The sequence below is a fragment of the Rhinolophus ferrumequinum genome, chromosome 3 (assembly GCF_004115265.2).
Source record: "Rhinolophus ferrumequinum isolate MPI-CBG mRhiFer1 chromosome 3, mRhiFer1_v1.p, whole genome shotgun sequence".
NCBI classification, from domain to species: domain Eukaryota; kingdom Metazoa; phylum Chordata; class Mammalia; order Chiroptera; family Rhinolophidae; genus Rhinolophus; species Rhinolophus ferrumequinum.
In genome coordinates, this window is record NC_046286.1 from 54,647,358 (window position 1) to 54,669,486 (window position 22,129).

Consider the following 22,129-nt stretch of genomic DNA (forward strand, 5'->3'; position numbering starts at 1 on the left):
AGAGGATGCTGTTCGCTAGGCCAGGCTTCTGATGACGTAGTGGAGCTGCTAAACCAGCCCTGGACTTTCTATCTCTGAACTTCCTTTAGTTGAAAATGAAATAAGCCTCCCTCTTGTTTAAGCCATGTTACTTTTTCTTTCTTTTATATGCAGTTGAATCTAATTTTAACTGATATGGCACCTAAGGGCTATGATTTGACTGGTTGGAAAGGTCGACTAATCCCAAACTTTCTCCTCTAACAACTTGCCTTTATGCCTAAAATTCTCACCATTAAAATTAAGGTTTCCTGGGGGTTCAAGCATAATTCCTATAAGCATTTATTAAGATACACATGTTCCATAAGGGGATGAATGAAAGTGTGTTTTCTGAAAGCCTAAGAATAGAGCTCTAAGCATGATGGAGATTGTGAGCACAAATAGTGATGGTACCATAAGCGACTAAGGCTGTGTCTGGAGCAAAAATAGGAAAGAGGCTCGGTCCAGCAGATCTGTTCATCTACTTCACACTATTGCCAAAGAGGATACATGACCTCATGGAAAATATTTTTTTAAAAGTAAGCTTTGCCTTAGAAATTATATGAAACTCAATCATCTTCAAAATCTTTTATATTAAGATGCTTTTAAAATAGTTCAGTGTCTTAATATTTACTTAAATAGCTATATTTAAATTCACAATATTCCTTGCTATTTAAAATTAAAAATTCAAATTTAACATTCCTATTCTACTCATGTCATTTATGTCTGATATCACCAGGAGCAGCATACTTTTCTTATAACCAAGTTTCATTAATTGTAATTGAAAACATGTTTTAAGACTTGTTTCAATCTCCATTTTTGTACAGCTTTTAAAAAGTTAGTTACCTCAAAAGTTAGAAATGAGACTATGTTATTATAGTAACATGGCAGAGTGATGGATGCAGAGAAGAGGGCAGTCTCTGGAGCTTGACTGCCTGGGTTTGAACCTGCCTTTACTTCATCCTAGTTATGACCTAGGGCAAATTGTTTAATTTCACTGTCTCAGATTCTATAAAAAGGGAATAATAATAACACCTACCTCATAGGTTTATAAGGAGAACTAACTGAGCTAATTTTTATAAAGCATGTAGAACTCTGCCTATGTTTGTTAAATATATGAAATGTAATTTCATTTAGTACACAGACAGAATGTAGGATTGAAACATGGGTTTTGGATTCTTAAATGGATTCTGTTACCTTCCAGCTCTGTGATCCTGATCTGCTTAAATTCTCTGAGACTCAACTTTCTTACTTGTAATTGAGGATAATAAAACTGATGTCATAGGGTTGTTGTGATGAATAAATAGGGTTGTCAAACAAAATAACAAGATGTCCAGTTAAATTTGATTTTCAGATAAACAATGGATAATTTTTAGTATAAGTGTGTCCCATGAAATGTTTGGGATATACTTATACTAAAATTTTGTGTTGTAATTAAAATTTAACTGGGCATCCTGTCTTTCTTCACCCCCAAACCTGGCAACTCTATGAGTAAATGAATAAGTTGTGAGTCTACTCATTTTTCATAAGAGGATGTCAATCTTATATACAATCTGAAATAATTACATTTTTATGACTTTTTGTGTAGATTAGGAAAGCATTGAATGTAGTTACCTGCATAATTCTCTCAATTTCTTGATATTTTCTTTTTAAATACAGATGAATATTATACGATCACCTGAATTCAGCCTACCAGCATCTTTTGTGGTTTCCTTTTTCATTGCTTTCTAGAAAATAATTGTGATTTTTATGGAAACTCAAGAAAATTCTTTGAATCTAGTCCTCTTAATGGATAATTATAACTCTACCTATAACTGGGTGCTTAAAAAAGAAAAGACAGTTTAAGCAAAGCTATTTGTGTTTCAAAAGGACAATTTGCCCTTTAACTCATACCAAAGGAATATTAAAAAAAAAAGAAAGATGAGATTTTGAAAAGTGAGTCTGGACAATTTTACCATCAACAAACGGTAAGCTGTTCTTAAATTTAACTTCTTACATTGGTGGGTAACAATTTATTCTCCTTAAAACAACCTTTTTTTGCTCTTAGTAGTTGTTATTCTAAAGCACAAAAATGAACAAGTGAGGATGGGAAAATTATACAGAGCGTACTTTTCCTTGATGTCTTTTCTCAAAAATTTTGGAAGTTAAAGAAATATAAGTAGGGAAAATATATAAGTAGAAATATTTTAAGCATTAAGAAATATGTTTTTCACCACAGATGATGTATTGCAGAATTATACACCTGAAACCTATGTAACTTTATTAACCATTGTCACCCCAATAAACTTTAATTAAAAAAAAAGAAATATGTTTTTCTTGTGGGAATTTTCTAGATATTTATTTCATGAATATAAACAGAAATATTAAGATTTAATCACACAGTGTATTTACCTACAAACTTAAAAATGGGCAAACATACTAAAAATAATGTGCCAATATTTTATTTTCCGCTTAATCATTTGAAAACATTTCTAAGTGATTAGTGGCTTAGAAAAAAATCTTGGCATGCTTTTAAAGAATTGCTCATCATCAATGCTTTTGATGGCAGAGAGGATGGCATTCAGTGGAAAATAGCACATCTATTCCAGGTAAAAAGGCAGTTCAGAAGCAGTACTCCCCTTCAACCCAGCTAGAGGGGTCTTGTTTAGGTCCTGCCCTTTAGAGAACTTCATATTTTGTACACATTGACACACAAACATATTTTATATCTTTTACATTTTGTGAAAATTTTTTGGAAAGTTTGGCAACTGACTGAGCATTTGGGAATTATGGCTGGTGCCATCAAACTTCCTAGGGCAAATGGGGCTGAGATGGTTGGAGAGAATTTTGGATTTTCTCTTGGAAACTGGTTGGCCCCTTTATACCATGGCAGAAAAGGGTCCTAGAATAAGAGTGAGCCCTTCCGCCCCTCCATTGTGTGGTGTAGTTTGGGGAGGTACTTAGAGCTACCTGGAATTCTGAGTCAGAAAAATAAAGCAGGGGAAGGGAAACTTGTGCTTCCCATTTCCTGGGAACCTGACTTGGTTATGGCAGGTCCAGTGACCACATCAAAGTCTGGGTCCGGCTTCTGCCCTGACCTAGTTTAGCAATTTTTCTTGCTTGCAGGACTCCAACTTGGTCTGAGTAATGAGAGTAATCCCTCAGGAGCACAGGTGGAAACAGGATCTGGACTGAGGGTGGGTTTAATGTACAACTCCCAACTATTTAGAAATAGGACATTTTTGGCGTGCACTTTCCCGGGTCCTACAAACGTTAAAGGTGGGTCTGTTCAGACAAGTCAAACTATATATAGTAAAGTACGTTGGAATTACATTAATCAAATTATTTTACTTATTTTTCTTCTTGGTATGCACAAGAACAATAATTATAAAAACTATGTCTGAAGAAGTGCAAAAGAGGTCTTTAATATAAGATTCTAAGTCTCAAGAAAGCATTGTGTCATAGTTTAATAGCAGCATTTGATTCTTTCTTAGTGAACATAAATATTGGTGTGTCTCACAATTGACAGCATCTTGAGTACAATGATGTATGGTGGATCACCAGCATCAAGGTGTCCGGGGCTAGCCCAGTGTCATAGGTGGAGACCACGAGAGCCTTGCAGCTGCAAAGTCCTTGTAGATGACATCAGGACATTGCTAAGCCATCTTTTGGAGGAGAATAGCTCTTCCCTGGTGTTGTATGTCATGAGCAGAACCAAGTTGGAAAATGACTTATCAACAAATGACTCATCAGCAGGTCTTGGTTAGTGGATGAGCCATTCAAGTATGACTGGGAGAGGCTGAGCATTGAACAATTCTCATGGAGGTCTAACTCTATCAAGAAAAAGTGCCATGCTGGTCAGTGCCCACCCTGAAAGAAGCTATCAATTTTTAATTATAAAGTTACTTTATAAGGGAAAGCATATATCACCAAGTGTCAATTTATTATTCACAAAATAGTTCATATACTTCTCAATTCATTTATAACCTGTATACAGTGAGCCCTGGTATTTGGAACAGGCAACAAGCTTGGGGCTGGGTTTGGTGTCTTTTGTATTCCCTCCTCTCAGAGGGGATGAGAGAGGTACCAGAGAACTTGTCCTCTCTGCCAGAGGAGTCCAGCGGCATCCACGGGCATAAGTGCACCTTGCGGATACAGAAGTGGTTCTTTACCTGGAAGTCAGTTTTCCTCTGGCCTTTCCCAAATTCCAAGTTGGAAGGTTAGAATACTTTATAGAGGTCTACATAAATGGCAGCAGTAAATAGTCTGATTCCAAAGCAAACCATCTTTAGGGAATCACTCCAGACACTGAATTCCAGAAGGATTCGAAATTCATTTCTAGCACTCTTCATGAGAAGAATGAGCAAGTCTATGTGATTATTTCAAGATGGAGATTCAGTATTTGGAGAACTTTTGGTTATAAAATGACTACACAGTAGCTCTTTATGAGACATATTTAGGCTTATAATTCTATGACTGAGGAAAGTAAACACATTACTAAATGGTTGAATGTCTCTAGACCTTCAAAAGTACAAACTTCTGAAAAGAATTATTTTTGTTGTATTTCCATCCCTATTCTTAGGAATGAGTAATAGATTTAAGTAAAGCCAGATTTGCAGGTTCTTGTTTTTTTTTCTTTCTCTGACACAAAAATCTGCTGTATAAATTGCCTCTTTAGTAGATTTATATTAAGGTTGCAAGATATTGTACAGGACATACTTATACTAGAAATTATTTGTTGTTTATCTGTAAATTAAATAGTTGTCCTGTATTTTTATTTGCCAAATTTAGCAATTGTGATTTATATGTACCCTATATAGATATTCTTATTTACCACACATATGTCTTTTAAGAAGACTATCACTTCTGGATTTGTAGACTGTTACTAAATCAACAATTAATAATATTAAATGTTGATAATTGTCAACCAATTTATGAATTTATAAGGTTGATTCTTGGTGCTTTGGGGCCCAAATATTCTGTAATTATGGCATGTCAAAAGCATATCATCTTTTCTTTTTTTCTGAGTCAGAGCTGTTTATTTAATTATAGAAAATGTTACCCTGAGTAGTTAGTAAATACCTGGGAAAGCAGGGCTCAAATGTCTTTCTTTTTAAGTCAGAAGACCTCTATTTCCTGTTTTAATTTTAATTATGTATTATAATTACTAGCTTTTCTCATTTTTTGGAAGTCAAATCAAGAATGACAGAAATGTGAAATTTTGAATCCTATATGATTGCTATACTTTACTGAGCTCAAAATCAGATTATTGGTCTACCGTATGTGTAGATGGCCTTAGAAACTGGATATATCTTAACAACTTTTGAGGAGAATTACTACAGAGACAGTGTTTAAATAAAACATTAGATTTTTAAAACTACATAAGCTGTGTGCGATTGGGGGACTCTTGCTTGATTTATTTCACTTTCGTTTCTACATGATGAGTGACTACAGAGCTGAATATGTATATTAAAATATGATGAGGAGTGTGTGTGTGTGTGTGTGTGTGTGTGTGTGTGTGTGTGTGTGTGTTCTGGAGGGAGTGCACATGGATTGAGAAAGAGAAATAAGAACCTGCAGGCATCCAGTTTTGCTTCTCAGAAATAAGGATTGATGTAGCACACAGATTAAATAACTACAATGTATTAAAGTAGATTCTTAAGTCATACCTTGTAGAAAGCAGGACAAATGAAGACACACGTGGCTTATCTGTTACTTTATCAACCAGAGATTTTCATTAACTGGCATGTCTGCACATATTCTAAAGAGCAGCAATTGACATTTATAATGATGATCCTGAGGCATAGTAAATGTTATGAATTTTCGAAGAAAAATGAAATATGTTAGTGCAATCCAGGTGCTAAGTGTATTTTGTTGTGTACTCTCTTATTAAAATTGGCCAGTTATATAGAGTATGTACATTTTTCTTTCAATCAGAATAAATAGTTAACTGTGCTTTCTGACCAAATTACATGACACAAAGAAATTTAGAAATTTAACATATTTTACTTGGTTATCTACTGTGTGATAGCCTCTAGGCAAACAATGATGAATAAAATTTTGTCTCCTCAAGAAATTGACAATTATGGGATATATAGAGTCATATGGTTATTATAAAAATGTAATGAGACCCTAATGGATGTACACATACAATGGCAATCATAGTTTTAAAGGTGATTGATAACCCCTGGGGAATCAAGGAACTGTCACTGAGGAGGTGACATTTGGATTTAACATTGAAGGATGAGTAGAAATTTTACTATCATTTCCCAGAAAGAGGATATGATGCACTCCATCCCTTCCTTTCTCTCTTCTCTTCTCATTTTGAGGACATACAGTAGATGCGTGAGAGAGTAGAGGACGGAATCTGATGTGAGTTAAGAAAGATGAATCTAAAAACCCTGGGGCCCTGCCTTCAGCTGTCATTTATTTATCAGAATGGACACTGCAATAATGTGAAAATCTGTTGCCTCAGGTTGAAGAGGAAGACCCAGGAATTAAACAAGGGAAAAAATCATGGTGGCCTGTTGGATATTGGCATAATTAATCTATTTTCACTATTTTAAAATAAAGTTACTGTGTATTTCTCTTGGTACTACTGAATCTTATCTTATGAATGGAACATTTAGTAGCAGAGCGGCCCTCCACAATGAGAAGGGCCACAGATGGCTCAAGCTTTATTTCTTCTCCAGTCATTGTCCGTGCTTGTAAATAAATAGCTGCTAATTCTCTGATTGACCTCAGCCAATGGTGATGAGACATTGGCATGTTCCAGCTGCATTTTGGCCTGGGCGGGGGTGACCACACAGAGTGGCAGGGCAGGTAGGACAGTCTCATCAGTTAGTTACAATTCAGAATAATTTAGGCTCCACACCAGAGTCTAAGTCTCTCATCATTAATCACACAAGCCAAAGATTTACCAACTTTCCCTTCACAAAGAAAGTAACAATGCTTAATTGATTTATTTTTATCAATCCTATAGTTAATTAAGACATTGGGTTGGGTATGTATGCCTTGATTCTAGCGTTATCTCTGCTAGTGTTATATCTATGTGATCTTGGGCAAGTCATTTAGCCTTCCTGGGCCTCATTTTCTCCGTAATAAATGGACTAAATAACCTACACTGTTTCTTCCAGGCCTAATGTGCTAGGATTCTTAAAAGGCATTTTAACAGACATCAAAATGTAAGCAAATTTGTTTATGATTTTTCATTTTAAAAAGAGAATTAATTTCATTCTACTAACGAGCTTAGTAACTTAGAGTATAAGCCTAAAAGATTACTACATTAATGTGCTTTCTTTGAGAAACACTTAATTCTAAAAAAACAAGTCTTGGGGCCCTAGAAGAGAAGCATCAAAATCTATCTCTACGTTTCCCTACACCCAAGACATGAATGAAGCAGCATGAGTTCTTCTGCTATCTCCAGTAAATAATTAAGGCTGAAGACTTTGACATGTATATGACAGCTGCCTCTAAAACGTGGTCCTTAGTATGTAGCCACGGATCTACATGGTTAATTCTTCAATATTTCCCACGTGAAAATGTATTTAATTACATGGACACATGTTGAAAGCCTCTCTTGCTTAACATTTAACAACGTGTTCTAAATGGCTGTCTTACATTTAATTAAGTTTACTAAACAGTTAAGTTTACTAAATGGACCTAGAAACAAACTTAGCCCTAATAATAGTACCATAGAAAAATTGCTCAAATTATACCTTAGGATTTGTTTTTCTTTTAATGACATAATTCAAAATTCAATGTATATACATAATTGTTTATCACAGCAATATTTAAAATACCAAAAATTGAAGACAATCTAAAGGTTCATCAAGAGGTTAAAAAATATTTGGTGCACGATCAGTGCATATTATCATTCGCTTATGGTACACATTATAGAATGTTACATAACTATTAAAAAGAATGAGAATTTATGTGTACTCACATAAAAGGGGAAAAAAGCTAGTTGTAGAACTGTAATTTCATGGTATTGACAGATACTTATAAAACAACTAACAGCGGTGGTTTCTTGAAGCTAATCATTATACGTCCTGGGCGGGTGTATAGAAGGTACTTTCACTTTTTACATTATATATTTTTGTATTGCTTCAATTTCTTACAATAAGTAAACATTACTTTTAAAATCAAAACAGAAAGTTCTTGCAACCATATAAGATATTACCTTTTAAATTTCTGAAATTCAAAAGTATCGCTAATATTCTTAAAATATGTAGTTATTATTAATTCTTATAATACTTGTGAAATTGCATCCTCTGTTGAGGAACTGAACAGAAAACTGATAGAAATTAATTTTTCCCAGAGCCACATAATAGCCTATGTGTAAAGGTTTTAGACCAAATGTGCTGTCTCTTTTTATCTCATCATCCTCTTCTTTATCAAAGTCTTGGAAGGCTGAATTCTCATTACTTTTCCTCAGTAAATGCTGTATTACTATTCGCTGGCTTCAAAAGTGAATTATTAAGTCCTTCATTTTTTATTTGCCCAATTCAGGACACCACTAACATAAGTTAAGCAACCTTATCTATAGCCTTACTATTTCCCTTTGTTCACCCTATGTTCTATGCCACCATCATCTTTCCCATTCTCTGTTATCCTAAATCTATACTTTTTCCTTCCAGGAAACATTTTGGTTCACAACCCAGGTTGGAGGAACTGGCCATTATTTTATGCAACCTAGCAATGTTGGAATCAGTGTTAATTTTGCAAAAGTCTGTGCTAAAGCTATGAAATGTTCAGGTTAGGATCCAACACCTGGTTAGGATCAAACACCTGCATTTATCAAACATTCTTTCTTCAGTGAGTAATCTTTTCCTGAGTTTTGTCTGTCAGTTCTAGTGTTCTCACTTCATGGAATATTAGCTCTACCTGTGAAATCTCATGCAACCTGCGTTCGTTGTCTTGAAGAATCCTCTGAATAGTGGATACAATATGCAGCAAAGTATTTGAGTAAATCATTTTTAAATTGTGATTCAATATTATTTTTCTTTGAATATTTGTACTAATCCAATTACAGGTAATCTTTCTCTCAATATTCCTGTTTGGTAGAATATATTTTCTTCTTATTTGGGGAGGGGCTAGGTATATCTGAGGGAAGAGAGATGTGTAATGCCAGAAAATCCAAGGGGGATTGAACTAGTGCTTGGAAATACCAAATTTGAAATGAATATTAGCCATATCTGAAATTTCTATTTCAAGAGTTGAATTTTTCTGGTATGAAGGAGTCATATATGCCTGGAATCCAGGCTTTGCCTTTTACTGGTTGTGTAGTATTCAACAACTTACATAACTGTCTGAGTTGTTGATTATTTACAAAATGAAGAAAACAATATTTACTTCAGTAGTTTGCTGGGAGAATTAAACAGGAAGACTTATGAAAACACCTAGCATAATGCCTAACATCTAATAGGTACTCAATATATTCATTTCTTCTTTCTTTTTTCCTGCCAAAAGGAAAAATGTAACAAACGGGACTTTTAATCTTTATTTGAAGTGTAAGGATGGAAATAGTGAATACAACTGGGCCTTCCATCCAATTAAAGAATCTCTGACAAGAATGAAGGCAGATCGTTGGTGTTATTATTCAAAGAAACTGTAGACTATGATGAGATTGTGCCAGTTTTACTTGTGAAACTCAGGTGTCATGAGAAAAAAAAATTACCATCTATGCCTTAGTGAAACATTTGAGAAGGTTTTGTGAGAAGGAAATTTGAGTTGGTCTGCGTATTTACAGTGGACCAAATAAAAGGAAATGGGATTCAGGTAGGGAAGATTTTGATTGGAAATAACAATAAATCAGTGAATGAACAGCAAAAAGGGGTTGTTATGTCTGAGCCTTAGAAGTTAAAGAGGGCAGAGAGCTCCAAGTATTTTAGGAGTTTTATGATAAACTTCTAGATTTATGAGTCTTTAATTGCATTTTTATCAGTACTTACTAGCCATTTATGTCCATGATTACAATATTTAAAGGTTAATTAATTTTTTAATATGTTCAGATTCCACCTTCTTCATAAAGCAACTGTTAAATGTAGATGTGCAAAGTGTTTTGTATTTGAATCAGGCGTTTTAACAAAAGATTAATGAAAGGAAATAATCCTTATCTGCTCCTTCCACAACACAGGTGCTGAAATGATAAATTCAAGTTTACTACTACACAATGCCATGCACAAATGATGGAGGGTAACATGGTGCATGCTGATAGAGTGATCTTTGTGCTTAATTTTTAAACAGAAATCGAAGCCAGAGGCTTCCTTCCGACTCACCAATTTTGATCATTTTAGGTAACCTCCTCTAGTCAACAACTCAGAAGTGGGGAAGCTGCTGTTATTTAAAATCAAGATCTAATCATGAGGAAATGGATTGTTCTCAAGAATATTTTAGTTCTGAAATTCTACACTTAGCAGGGTGTTTGCACTTCGATGTAAGTATCTGGATTACCTTGTTTTGTTAGATGGGTTAAATACATTTTTTTATCCCCACATGATTTCAACAAAAACAATTTTCAAATTAACTCAGATTTGGAGTATAGTTGATAACTATCAACATGTCTCATATCAGAGAATCTACTTTAAAATGTTATATATACATATATGTGTATGTATATATGTATATGTACACACACAACCACACACACCACAAAGATCCTTTAATGACTCTGGGATATTAAAAAGTAATGTCCTATTATTATAACTGAATTATTTGTCTTTTTATTACACAAATAATATAGGAATTGATTCTCACTATAAAATATTCAAACAACACAGACTATTTGAAAAAATGAGAATGCTCTCCTTCACTCACTTTTCTTCTCAGTTTTTCTCTGTTCTCAAGAGATAATTAATGCCAAATACTTGGTATAACTTTTCCCAGTTCCTTTTCTAGGCATTTATACACACATACACTAACACATTTATTTTTAAAGAAATGATATCATATTATACATATTATCCTTTACCTCATTTATTTTTACCTAACAATGTGTCTTGGAGAACTTTGCATATCAGTACTAAAAAAATTACCCTATTTTAAAAATGATTCCATAGTAATAATAATTTACTTAATTCTTTATTGATAGAGGTTTAGCTTTCTCTGCTCCTAGCTTTTCCCAATGACAAACAATGCTACAATGAGGGTACCTGGGTATCTATCTATCTATCTATCTATCTATCTATCTATCTATCTATCTATCTATCTATCATCTATGCATATCTGTAAGTTTTACTGTTGATTATTTCCTACACGTAGAACTACTGGGTCAAACAATATACACATATTCAAGATTGAAGAATTTTGAGAAATTGGCTTCACTGAAACCTTCTGATTGAGTTCTTGAGTGCAGATTGTTGACATTCACCATTGCTATTAGTATGTAATGGTAATCTCCATTACTCTCCCTAATGGAGATGGATTATATGTGTTTGTGATGAAAGTTTAGCATGCTTAGTATCTTTAGAACTCAGGGATTTGTAACCTGAATCCACTACCACTCAACTATTAGGACAGGTGGACAACCAAATGGAAAGAGTAGTGGCATTACATGACTGACAAGTAGTACTGTTCACTGCCTCATACTCTTGTATCTTTCTGAGATTTCTCATCAGTTGTTAGTTTCAATTTTAGCCATTTCTAAATATTACTTGTCCCACAACACTCAGGCTTATTATTATTATTATTATTATTATTATTATTATTATTTTACTTTTAATAAAATGTCTATAATAAGCACATTTATTTATTTGTGATTCTTTTTCAAGAATTATTTAGAGCTTTAAACTATAGATAAGGCTATTTTAAGAAATATACACGTACAAAAATTGAGCTACATATTGGCAGAAAATTTCATAATTTTGGTTAACTTCAAGACATCCTTTGTGAAGGATCCAAGGTTAGGATCTTTGGTTAGAAAGACATTAATTATTTATTATGTTGTCACCTAGTTTTCCTCTGTCCACATAAAATGTTGATCTTAAGCAATATCTGTACAAGCTCAACAAACTGTAAAGCTTGTATGGACAGCTTAGTTAAATGATAAATGGTCATGAATGTTTTAGATTTTTATCTGTAGAAACCTGAGTTGACTAGAGTTTATGGTTCCATATCAAATTCTCTGTAATTGGGAATCTCTGTAATTGGGAATCTCTTTGATAAGTTATTCCATCTACTTAGCTCATGATATTAATAAAGTAAAAGATTTTAGAATTCACCCTGAGACTGAATGGTTGGCTTTGCTCTAAACCAATGCCAACCGGTTCAAAAACGACAACTTTGGTACAACTGTATCTTCCTCTGAAGTACTTCAGAGTGTAGAGACAAAGAATAGCACTGCAGGCAGAAATCCCTGAATTCAATTCCCAGCCCTGCCACCTACAGGCTGTGTGATCTTACTTAAGTTACTTAACCTCTCTCGATGCAGTTTTCACATTTGCAAAACTGAAAGAATGCTATCTACCACAGTAATATTGTAGGGATTAAATTATATAAGATATGATATCTATAGCATCTGATACATTCCTGGCACATAACACTCAATAAATGGTAACTGTTATTACTAAGTGTTGCTTCAGATTTAATTCAAAGATCAGAATATTATTAGCTTGGATTCAGTCAGAGGTCTTCTTTATTGAAAAGAATGAATATTTTGATTGGTTGGCTAATTAGTTTAATTATGAAGGTTTTCCAAATGATGAATTCATATTCCTACATCACATATATGATAAAATTATGGAGTTTCTAAATTTAGTGCTAACATATTCACTTTGGTAATTGCCTAGAGTAGCCAGGAGAGATACTATACTTATTTATTTTTTACACTGTTCCACTGTTTTTTTGATGTAAAAGTGATAGAAATATCTAAATGCATAATGAGTAATGTGAAAAATGTAATGGAACTTTTTATATATGATATAGTATTCTATAAGCAATTGTGTGTGTGTGAGATGAACAAAGGGAAAAGGCATTAAAATTGAACACAAATTTGCCAAGAGAAGTTAACATTATGAATTTTTAGGTAAGTATAGAACCTAATCAGTGAACACAACACAAATGACAAATATAACTTCTCTCAGCAAAGTTGTAAAATTTATTTTTAGAAAAGCTTATTTTTAGAGGCTCTTTTGCATTTATAAATAACATTTTGCTCAAGCATAATTTTCCATTACTGACACCACTGAATTGTGACAGACTGGAGGGTCCATATGAAGAAGGCATATTTATGAAATTCCCAGTGATGCTGGTATATTATATTACCTTAATTAGAACAGAGCTTTTCTGATGTGTGGGTACCAATTTGGCATCTCATTATTTTAAAAATTAGCAAAACCTCATTAAACATCTGCTTTTCTATTTTTTGTTGACTTGTGTGAGATGCCAAACAACTCCATTCTTTGTCTAGCAGATTAAAATTTTTCAATCTGGTTTATATTGCAGGCTTAATTTTAATGTATAATCATCCATGTAAATAGATCCCAGAGACTGGTGGTGTTAATAATAATTTAAAATATGCAGAGAGACATATACTCACACTATGTAGTAGTAATAAAATAATAAACCTAAGGCATTTTGTATTTTTCTGCAATCTCTGTAAATTTTACTTTGTCTATAGTCCATGTTTTGTGGACTAATTTTAAACACTTGGCATTAACAGTCAAATAGATTTATACATAGGTGAATAGTTCAGGATTAATGTAAAAGTAATGAAAACAGGCAGAATTCTCATACTTTCAAATGTACTTATACCTAAATCTTCCCAAATCAGATTAGCCATAGCCTTTGTACTGAGCCTTTATGAATGAAATTGTTGTTGAGAATTTAAGGGAGTCCAGTAAATGGTAGCCCTCCTCTCAATCTGAATTTGGAACTATTAAAAGATAGACAAGGAGTAGAACATATAAAAGATCAAAATATCTCCTTTATAAAGTTAATATTGGAGTAGGTTGCCTATATCTGTGGGATACAGGGCTTTCCAAATGTGAATCCCAGAATTTGGCAGATTTTTCTTCTCAATTACCGGTAGCACTAAACCACCAGAGGGCAGGAACTTTATTTGTAATCTTACCACATGTCCTAGAGCAACCTAGATTACATGGGCTCTGCTGGCAGCTGGCTTGCTGGAGAAATGGAAGGGGAAGGAACTGGATTTTGCATGCCTGACTTTTTCCATATAAACTCACAAGACAGATAAGGCATTCCATCCCTCTATGGGAAGAGTGGGTGAGGAAATAGAGAAGAGTCAGGATTATTATGTTCCTCTACATGAAAGGAAATATCAGGAAAGGGGCATATACATGTGCCCTTCACCAATGTTTCTCAGATTCATTCGTCTTAACACTTTGGATTTAATCATAAAGCTCATAGTTAATCTAGATCCATTTCCCTGGAGGAGAAGATCAACAAGTGATCAGGGTAGTTCAGCTCCCATTTAGTGAGGCCACTTCACAGACAGAACCTTGGGTATCCTAGGAGGACCAACATGGCACAGTGCAGATTCTGCTCACAAAAAGCACCGGGGTGAGTTTAATTAATAAACTCTTTCCAGAATTTAAATACACCTTCATAGAAAGATGACAATCCAACACTTAAAAACAGCCACTTACCTGTGGAAAAGCCACCTTAAACTTCAGTGAACTCCCATGGTAAAAATAATAATAATAATAATAATAAAAAAATTAAAATAAATAAATAAATAATTCCATATTTCAAGTCTTGCAAAAGCCAAGGTGTAAAGCCACCTGTCACAGATGTACCAGAAACCTCAAACACTGTGAGTGCTGTGTTCCCCAAGTTCCATTCCTTGTCTTTACCTTGAGATTCCTGGCCAACACACCCTATATCAGTGTTTGAAGGTGTTGTAAATGACACCTTTGTCTTGAGTTCAGAACAGTTGAGGTATTAGGTGGTACTTGGCCCTCTCTGCTGTTACTGTGGATGTGCTGCTATATGCCATACTCCTATCCAAGGACTGTTCCTCCATGTGAGCACTGGGTTCTCTTCTCGCTCACCAACTCTAACAGTTCTCCTTTTTCTCTTCTGTAGCACCAACTTCCTGCTCTCTATTGGACATTCCAATTATTTTTGTTATCTTAAAAAATTCAACTCTTTCTTGGTCCTTCCAACCACTAATTCATTTCTATTCTTCCCTTTATAACAAAATTTCTTGAAATGGTTGCCTCTCCTTGCTATCTCCAATTCCTTTTCTTTTGTAATCTCTTGAACATCTGAAAGGTTTTATTTTCTCTACCCAACCAAGCTTGTACTTGTTGAGGTCCTACTGACTAACATATTGCTAAGTCTAAATGTCAAATATTAGTATTCACCTTTTAAATTTTTTTTACCAGCATTTCATCTATTTAGTCACTGCTTTTCCTTATAACACTTTATTTAATTTTCTTCTGGGAAACCTGATTTTTTTTTCATTTTTCTCTTGCTGCTGCTTCTCAGCCTTTTTTGCTTGTTTCTTCTCATCTCCCTGACATCTTCTTAGTGTTGGAGTAACTGAAGGCATAAGACTTGGACCTCTCCTCTTCCCTATATACATTCTTCCTGTGTGGTTGCATCTAGTTTCAAAGCTAAAATTACCATCTTTAAACTGATCATTTTTATTTCCAGCCCGGATATCTCCTCTGAACTCCAGTCTCACATCCAACTTTTTATTCATCATTTCCATTTGGATGTCTAATAAGCATCTAGAACTTAACTGTCCCAGAATGAACTCTGGCACCTCCACAGTCTTTTCTATCTTGGTTGATCACGTCTCCATTCTCTTAGTGTCCCCGTCTGAAAACTGCGGAGTCATCCTTGAATCTTTCCTTTCTGCCACACTCCACATCCAAACTGACAGAAAACATTGCAGGTCATATCTTCAAAGTATATTGAGGATCTAGTCACTTCTCACTACCTTTACTGCCTTCACCCTAGTGGCAGCCCCCATCATCTTTCCCGTGAATTCCTGCAGGAACATCCTAATTCGTCACTCTGCTTTATACCTCTCCCCTTCAGACTATTCTCAAGACAGCAATCAAAGTGATCCTGTCAAAAATAGAACCAGCCATGAAAAAGTGTAGAGCAAGAGTATTCTAGGCAGAGGAAGGAGTAAGGATAAGGACCCTGAGAGAGAACTTAAAGTATTTGATAAACAGCATGGCTGGAGTGGAGTGACTGAGGAGGTGAGTGGTAGGAAATGAAAGGGAGAGATCTATAAGAACAAGAGTGTATAGGGCCTTGAACCAAGTTATAACTCTGGGTTTTATTCCAAGTATAATGAGGAGTTCTTGCAGGCCTTTGAGCAGGGGAGACACATGATCTGATGTATTTTTTCAAAGATCACTCTGGCTTCTCTGTGGAGAAAAATGGATTCAAGAATGATGGCAGAGAGACAATTTAGAAAGTTATTATTCTCCTCCAGGCAAGATATGATGTGGCTTGGACCAGGGTGGTAGAGGTAGGAATGGTAAGAAGGGACAGATGCAGGACAAATTGAACACAGAGTCTATAGGATGTGCTAAAGTATTGGATATGAAGTAAAGGAAAAAAGGGAAATAAAGAATGAATCTTAAGTTTTGGCCTAACCACTTGATTGAATGGAGGTGTCACTCCTTGACATGGGGAAGACTGGGGTAGAAGCACATTTGAGGACATGTTTAATTGAAGAAAACTTTTGTGATGGTTAATTTTATGTTTCAACTTGGCTGGGCCACAGTGCCCAGATGCATGGTCAAACATCATTGTGGTCATTTCTGTCAGAATCTTCTTGGATGACCTTAACATTTAAATTAGTGAACTGTTAGTAGATTGTCCTCCATATTGTGGGTGGGCCTCATCCGATCAGTTGAAGGCCTTAATAAAACAAAAGACTGATTTCCCCTAAGCCATAGGGAATTCTGCAGCAGATAACCTTTGGACTAAGACTGCAACATCAGCTCCTTCCTTGGTCTCCATCCTACTGTCCCACCCTACAGATTTTGGATTTGCCAGCTTTCATAAATATATGGGCCAATCCCTTAAGATAAATGTCCTTTTTTGTACATATACATCCTCTTGGCTCTGTTTCTCTGGAAAACCCTGAAAAATACAGCAATGAAGCTGTATCCACATGAGCAAGTAGGCAGTTGTGTATAGGAATCTGGAACTCACAGAAGAGTTCAGGATGGAGATGAATTTGAGAGTCGTCAGAATGTATGTGGTATTTAGAGATATGGAGCTAGATGACATGGAGAAGAGAAAAGGTCCTAGAAATAAGCCAAGAAGCTTACAAAAAACAATAGTTAGTCAATAGAAACTATTGGCTAATAGGAGCAATAGTTAGTCAATAGAAACACAGGGTGAGTATGGCATCCTTAGAGCCAAGTGAAGAAAGCCAAGAAGGAGGTAAGCCAAGAGGTTGGAGGAATATAAAGACCAAAACCAATAATTAAATTCAGCAAGATAGTTCTTTGTGGCCTTGACATAAACCCTTCTAGTGAAGTGACTTGGATTAAATAAATGGAGAAAATGAGTGTTAAGAAAAAAAGATCGCTAGAATAGAAATCTTCATGAGGAGTTTTGCTGAAAAACACACTAGAAAAAAGAGTTTGTAGGAGGATTTGGAGTCAATAAGGTATTTTTTTTTTTTAATGTGAAAGTGCATTTTTACATTGCTGGAAAGAGCTTCAGGTAATTATAGGAGGAAAAGCAGGTAATTGCAGGAGCAAGGTCCTTGAATAGGCAAGAGAGTATGCATTTCAATGAATAAGTGGAGGTAGTGGCCATCCCTACCCATAAGAGGAAGGCAGAGTTAATAAAATAACAACGTAAATGGATAGCTTAGTAGGTTTGCTGGTGGGAAGATGAGGTAGTTTTCTTCAGATTGCTTCCAGTTTCCCTAGGAAATGAAAAGCAAGGTCATCAGCTGAAATGGAAAAAAGAGAGAGGATATTGGAGATTTGAAACAGAGAATAAAGGATAAAGTTGTCATCTTAGATCGAGAGTGAATTTTCTAGGATTCTGAGCAATGCTGAAGGCCCACTTTGAAGTTTTAGTCATTCATTTGAAGTATAGCCAGTCAACCAGTTGTGGTAAGTCGTGGAGTAGGGAAACAAACGGGCGAATGTTGGACCTGTGTTTTGCCAGTTGAGTAAGTGTAGAAAGACAACAAGGAAATGGAGCATGTTTGCAAAGGAGCAATTCTGGAGATGGACTATGTATGAACTCCGAGGCAGGAAGGAGAGATGTGAGAACATGAAGAGGGTAATAGATGGTGTAAATTAATGAGATTAATGGACTGTCAGGGTCACAGTACTATGTGTGTGCACAAGGGTAAGGAGAATGGATAGAGAGGTGAGAGAGACCTAGCTGGAATCTATGTTTGGGCTTCTTTGTATGAGGGAAAGAACATTTGCTATTAATTTTAATTATTTCAGTTTTCAATCTCATAATTCATAAATCTGCTAAATTAAACAAAAAGAACCACTAACTTATACCACTAATAAATTATTAGTAAATCAAAATTTATTAATGGTATGGATTTCTTTTAAATATTTAGACATTAATTTCAAACCAAACAAATCTCTTAAATATTAGAAAAATAACATGATTGAATATATCAGAGTTTCTTAAGGGCTTCTTCTATCTTAAACATATACACAGATTATTACAATGATAAACATTTATTATTTCATTTATGCTGTTTCGGTGTAAAAAAAATTATGGATTTGCTTCTTTTTCTTTTTCTTATCTTTGTATTTCTTTCTCTACCTCTTCAAGGTGTCATCAGTCATGTCAGATCCAAAACAAAGATGATAATGTTTGATACTTGCTGAGATTTGATTCCTAGCTACTGAACAGTTGCTTCTGCTTGGGCCAAAGGACTGTCAAGCAGTCAAACATTCCTAAAGCAGCAGCACTGCCACTAATGCGACCCCAAGTATTGCTACTGCACCTGTTAGCTTGGCTTGTGACACACCTCCATAGCTTCAGTTGATAAAAGAACAATGAGCCCACACGGAATTAGACAGCAAAAGCAACCAGCATGGTGTTGGCACTCTAGTACCACAAGATGGCACCAAATCAGAGTCCAGATGATGTACAATATAAGTGGTGGGCTGCTCTATTGGAGAGGAGCCAACTCTAAACTGCAGCCAAGGAGTTTTATAGTCCTACGCAGAAGCCTGCAGCTGTACCCTAAGGGAGGGTCAAGATCAAAGTTCTGTGCTCAACTGGAACTATGGAGATGGATGAGAAACAGGGAGAAGAGACTGCCCCTGGCGGCTCCTCACCAGGCTTATTTCCCCCTGCTGTATGAGAAATTGCAGGACATTACATCAAGCTTGGTCAGACTGCAATGAAGCCTTGCCTACATGACTTATGTGGAGAGATGCAAGGTCACCAAAACATTATGGCAGAGCCATTCTCCTACAAGGACCTGGTTGTTACCTCAAATCATAGCCTTTTATAGTCAATGTTTAGTTGCTATTTGTATGGGACACTCTAAATCAGATCTTTGCTTGACATCTGAAGTTGCTTCTCTCTTCTCTCCTATCAAGTATTTGTTGCAGCTAGCCCTCCTCAGTTCATTGTTTACTTTGTTGGGCAGTCTCACTATTTCATTATAAATGGTAGGGCCATCCAAAGGATGACGAGGTAATTTTGTGCAATGAGCTCTCCAAACGGAGAGCTAATTGGGCTAATTTATTATTTGGCCTCTCACTGTTTCCCCCCTCTTTCTAACTGGTTATTTTGGGTGATCTCTAAAGCAAATCATCCTTTACAGTTCTTTGTATAGTTTCTAGTATTTGTGCTATTTGCAGTTGTCTGTTTATAACCCTTTTTTCTTACACATTCAGATACAAATGTGTATGTGTTGTCTGAATCATATAAAATTGCCATTTTTGTAAGTCAAATTGGCCAAACGTTGGCAATTTCAGGATTTAATAATGCATTTCATAGGATTACAAGTATAGGAAAAACAACATCCATATGTATAAAGACCCCAAATTTATTAAAATTAAGTTTAAAAAGCGATCATGTTCTATTTTTGCCAACTTTCTTTCTAGTGTACTACTTTGAAAAAAATCCATATTAACTTTTCCTTTTTTGAATTTCATTATAGACTAATGGGTCTTCACAGATTCAACTTGATCCAAACATTTATCATATTTTGGTATTAAATTGTGGTAACAGTCTTCAAAAGCAACTTTAAGTAGCTCCTTTTCAGTTTAAGTACTTTTTAAAAAGTATTTTTGATTTTTGGAGACAGCAATTCATTGTAGGTCAATCTGGATTTATTATTGACCCAAGACATGAATTCAGCCACTTTAACACTGGTTTCATTCCAAAATGGAAAAAGTACTGGAGACTAAAATCTAGAAGCTAGTAAGATGCATGTCATATTGTTATAAATGAAAACCAGTAGTAGGCAAATTACTGCTGTAGTGAGGTGATTACTTAAGTTTTTCAAATCCTTGAAAAATCCTTCTATAATCCTATACATCTAATTGACCACTTTTTAAAAGATTTTTATTGAAAATATAGCTAACATATGATATTATATTAGTTTCAGGGGTACACCATAGTTATTCAACACTTCTATACCTAAAGAAGTGATCACCATGATAAGTCCAGCAACCATTTGACATCATACTATGTTATTACAATATCATTGACTATATTCCCTATGCTTCACCCCACAACCCCATTACTATTTTATAACTGCGAATTTGTACTTCTTAATCCCTTTGCCTTTTTTCACCCACACCCCAAACCCTCCTGCCATCTGGCAACCATCAAAACTTTTTCTCTGTCTATGAGTTTGTTTCTGCTTTGTTTGTTTATTTTGTTCTTTAGATTTTACATATAAGTGAAATCATATTGCATCTGTCTTTGACACTATACTCAGCACAACACCCACCAGGTCCATCCATGCCACCACAGATGGCAAGAACACATTACCTACCATGACCGAGCAATATTCCATTGTACTACCTCCTCTTTATCGATTCTTTCATCGACAGACACCCAGGCTGCCTCCACATGTTGGCCATTGTAAGCAATGCTGCCATGAACATATGGATGCACATGTCCTCTCAGAGTAACATTTTGGGTGTCTTCGGATAAATACCCAGAAGTGGGATTACTGGGTCCTTCTTTGTCACTTGTTATAGCTTTTGTTTTAAAGTCTATTTTGTCTGGTATAAGTATTGCTACTCCACCTTTTTTGTTTTGTTTGTTTCCATTTTCATGAAATATCTTTTTCTATTTCTTTCCTTTTAGTCTGTGTGTGACTTTCAGTCTGAAGTGGTTCTCTTGTAGGCAGCATATATGAGGGTTTTGTTTTCTCATCCATTCAGCCCTCCTATGTTTTTTCGTTGGAGCATTTAATCCATTTACATTGAAAATAATTGTTGATAGATATGTAGATATTGCCATTTTATTATTCATAGTTTTGATCTTTTTTCCACTTTAAAAAAGTTCCTCTAACATTCCTTGTAATACTGGTTGGTTTGGTGGTGATGAACTCCTTTAGCTTTTTCTTGTCTGGGAAGCTCTTTATCTGTCCTTCGATTTTAAATGATAGCCTTGGTGCGTAGAGTATCCTTTGTTGTAGGTTATTTCTTTTCATCACATTGAATATTTCATGACAGTCCCCTCTGGCCTGCAACATTTCTGTTGAGAAATCAGCTGATAGTCTTATGGGAGCTCCCTTATAAATTACTAGTTGCCTTTCTTTTGCTGCTTTTAGGATTCTCTCTTTGTCTTTAAGCTTTGCCATTCTAATTATAATGTGTCTATGTGTGGGCCTGTTTGGGTTCATCTTGTTTATTACTCTCTGTGCTTCCTGGACTTGTAAGTCTATTATCTTCACCAGATTAGGAAAGTTTTCAGTTATTATTTCTTCAAATAGGTTCTCAATCCCTTGCATTCTCTTTTCTCCTTCTGGTACCCTTATGATGGGAATGTTAGTATGCTTGCTGTTGTCCCAGGAGTCTCTTAAACTATCTTCGTTTTTTGGATTCTTTTTTTCTTTTTGTTGTTCAAATTGGGTGTTTTCTGCTACTTTCTCTTCCAAATCGCTGATTTGATCTTCTGCTTCATCTAGTCTGTTGTTGATTCCTTTTAGTGCATTCTTCATTTCAATTACGTATTCTTT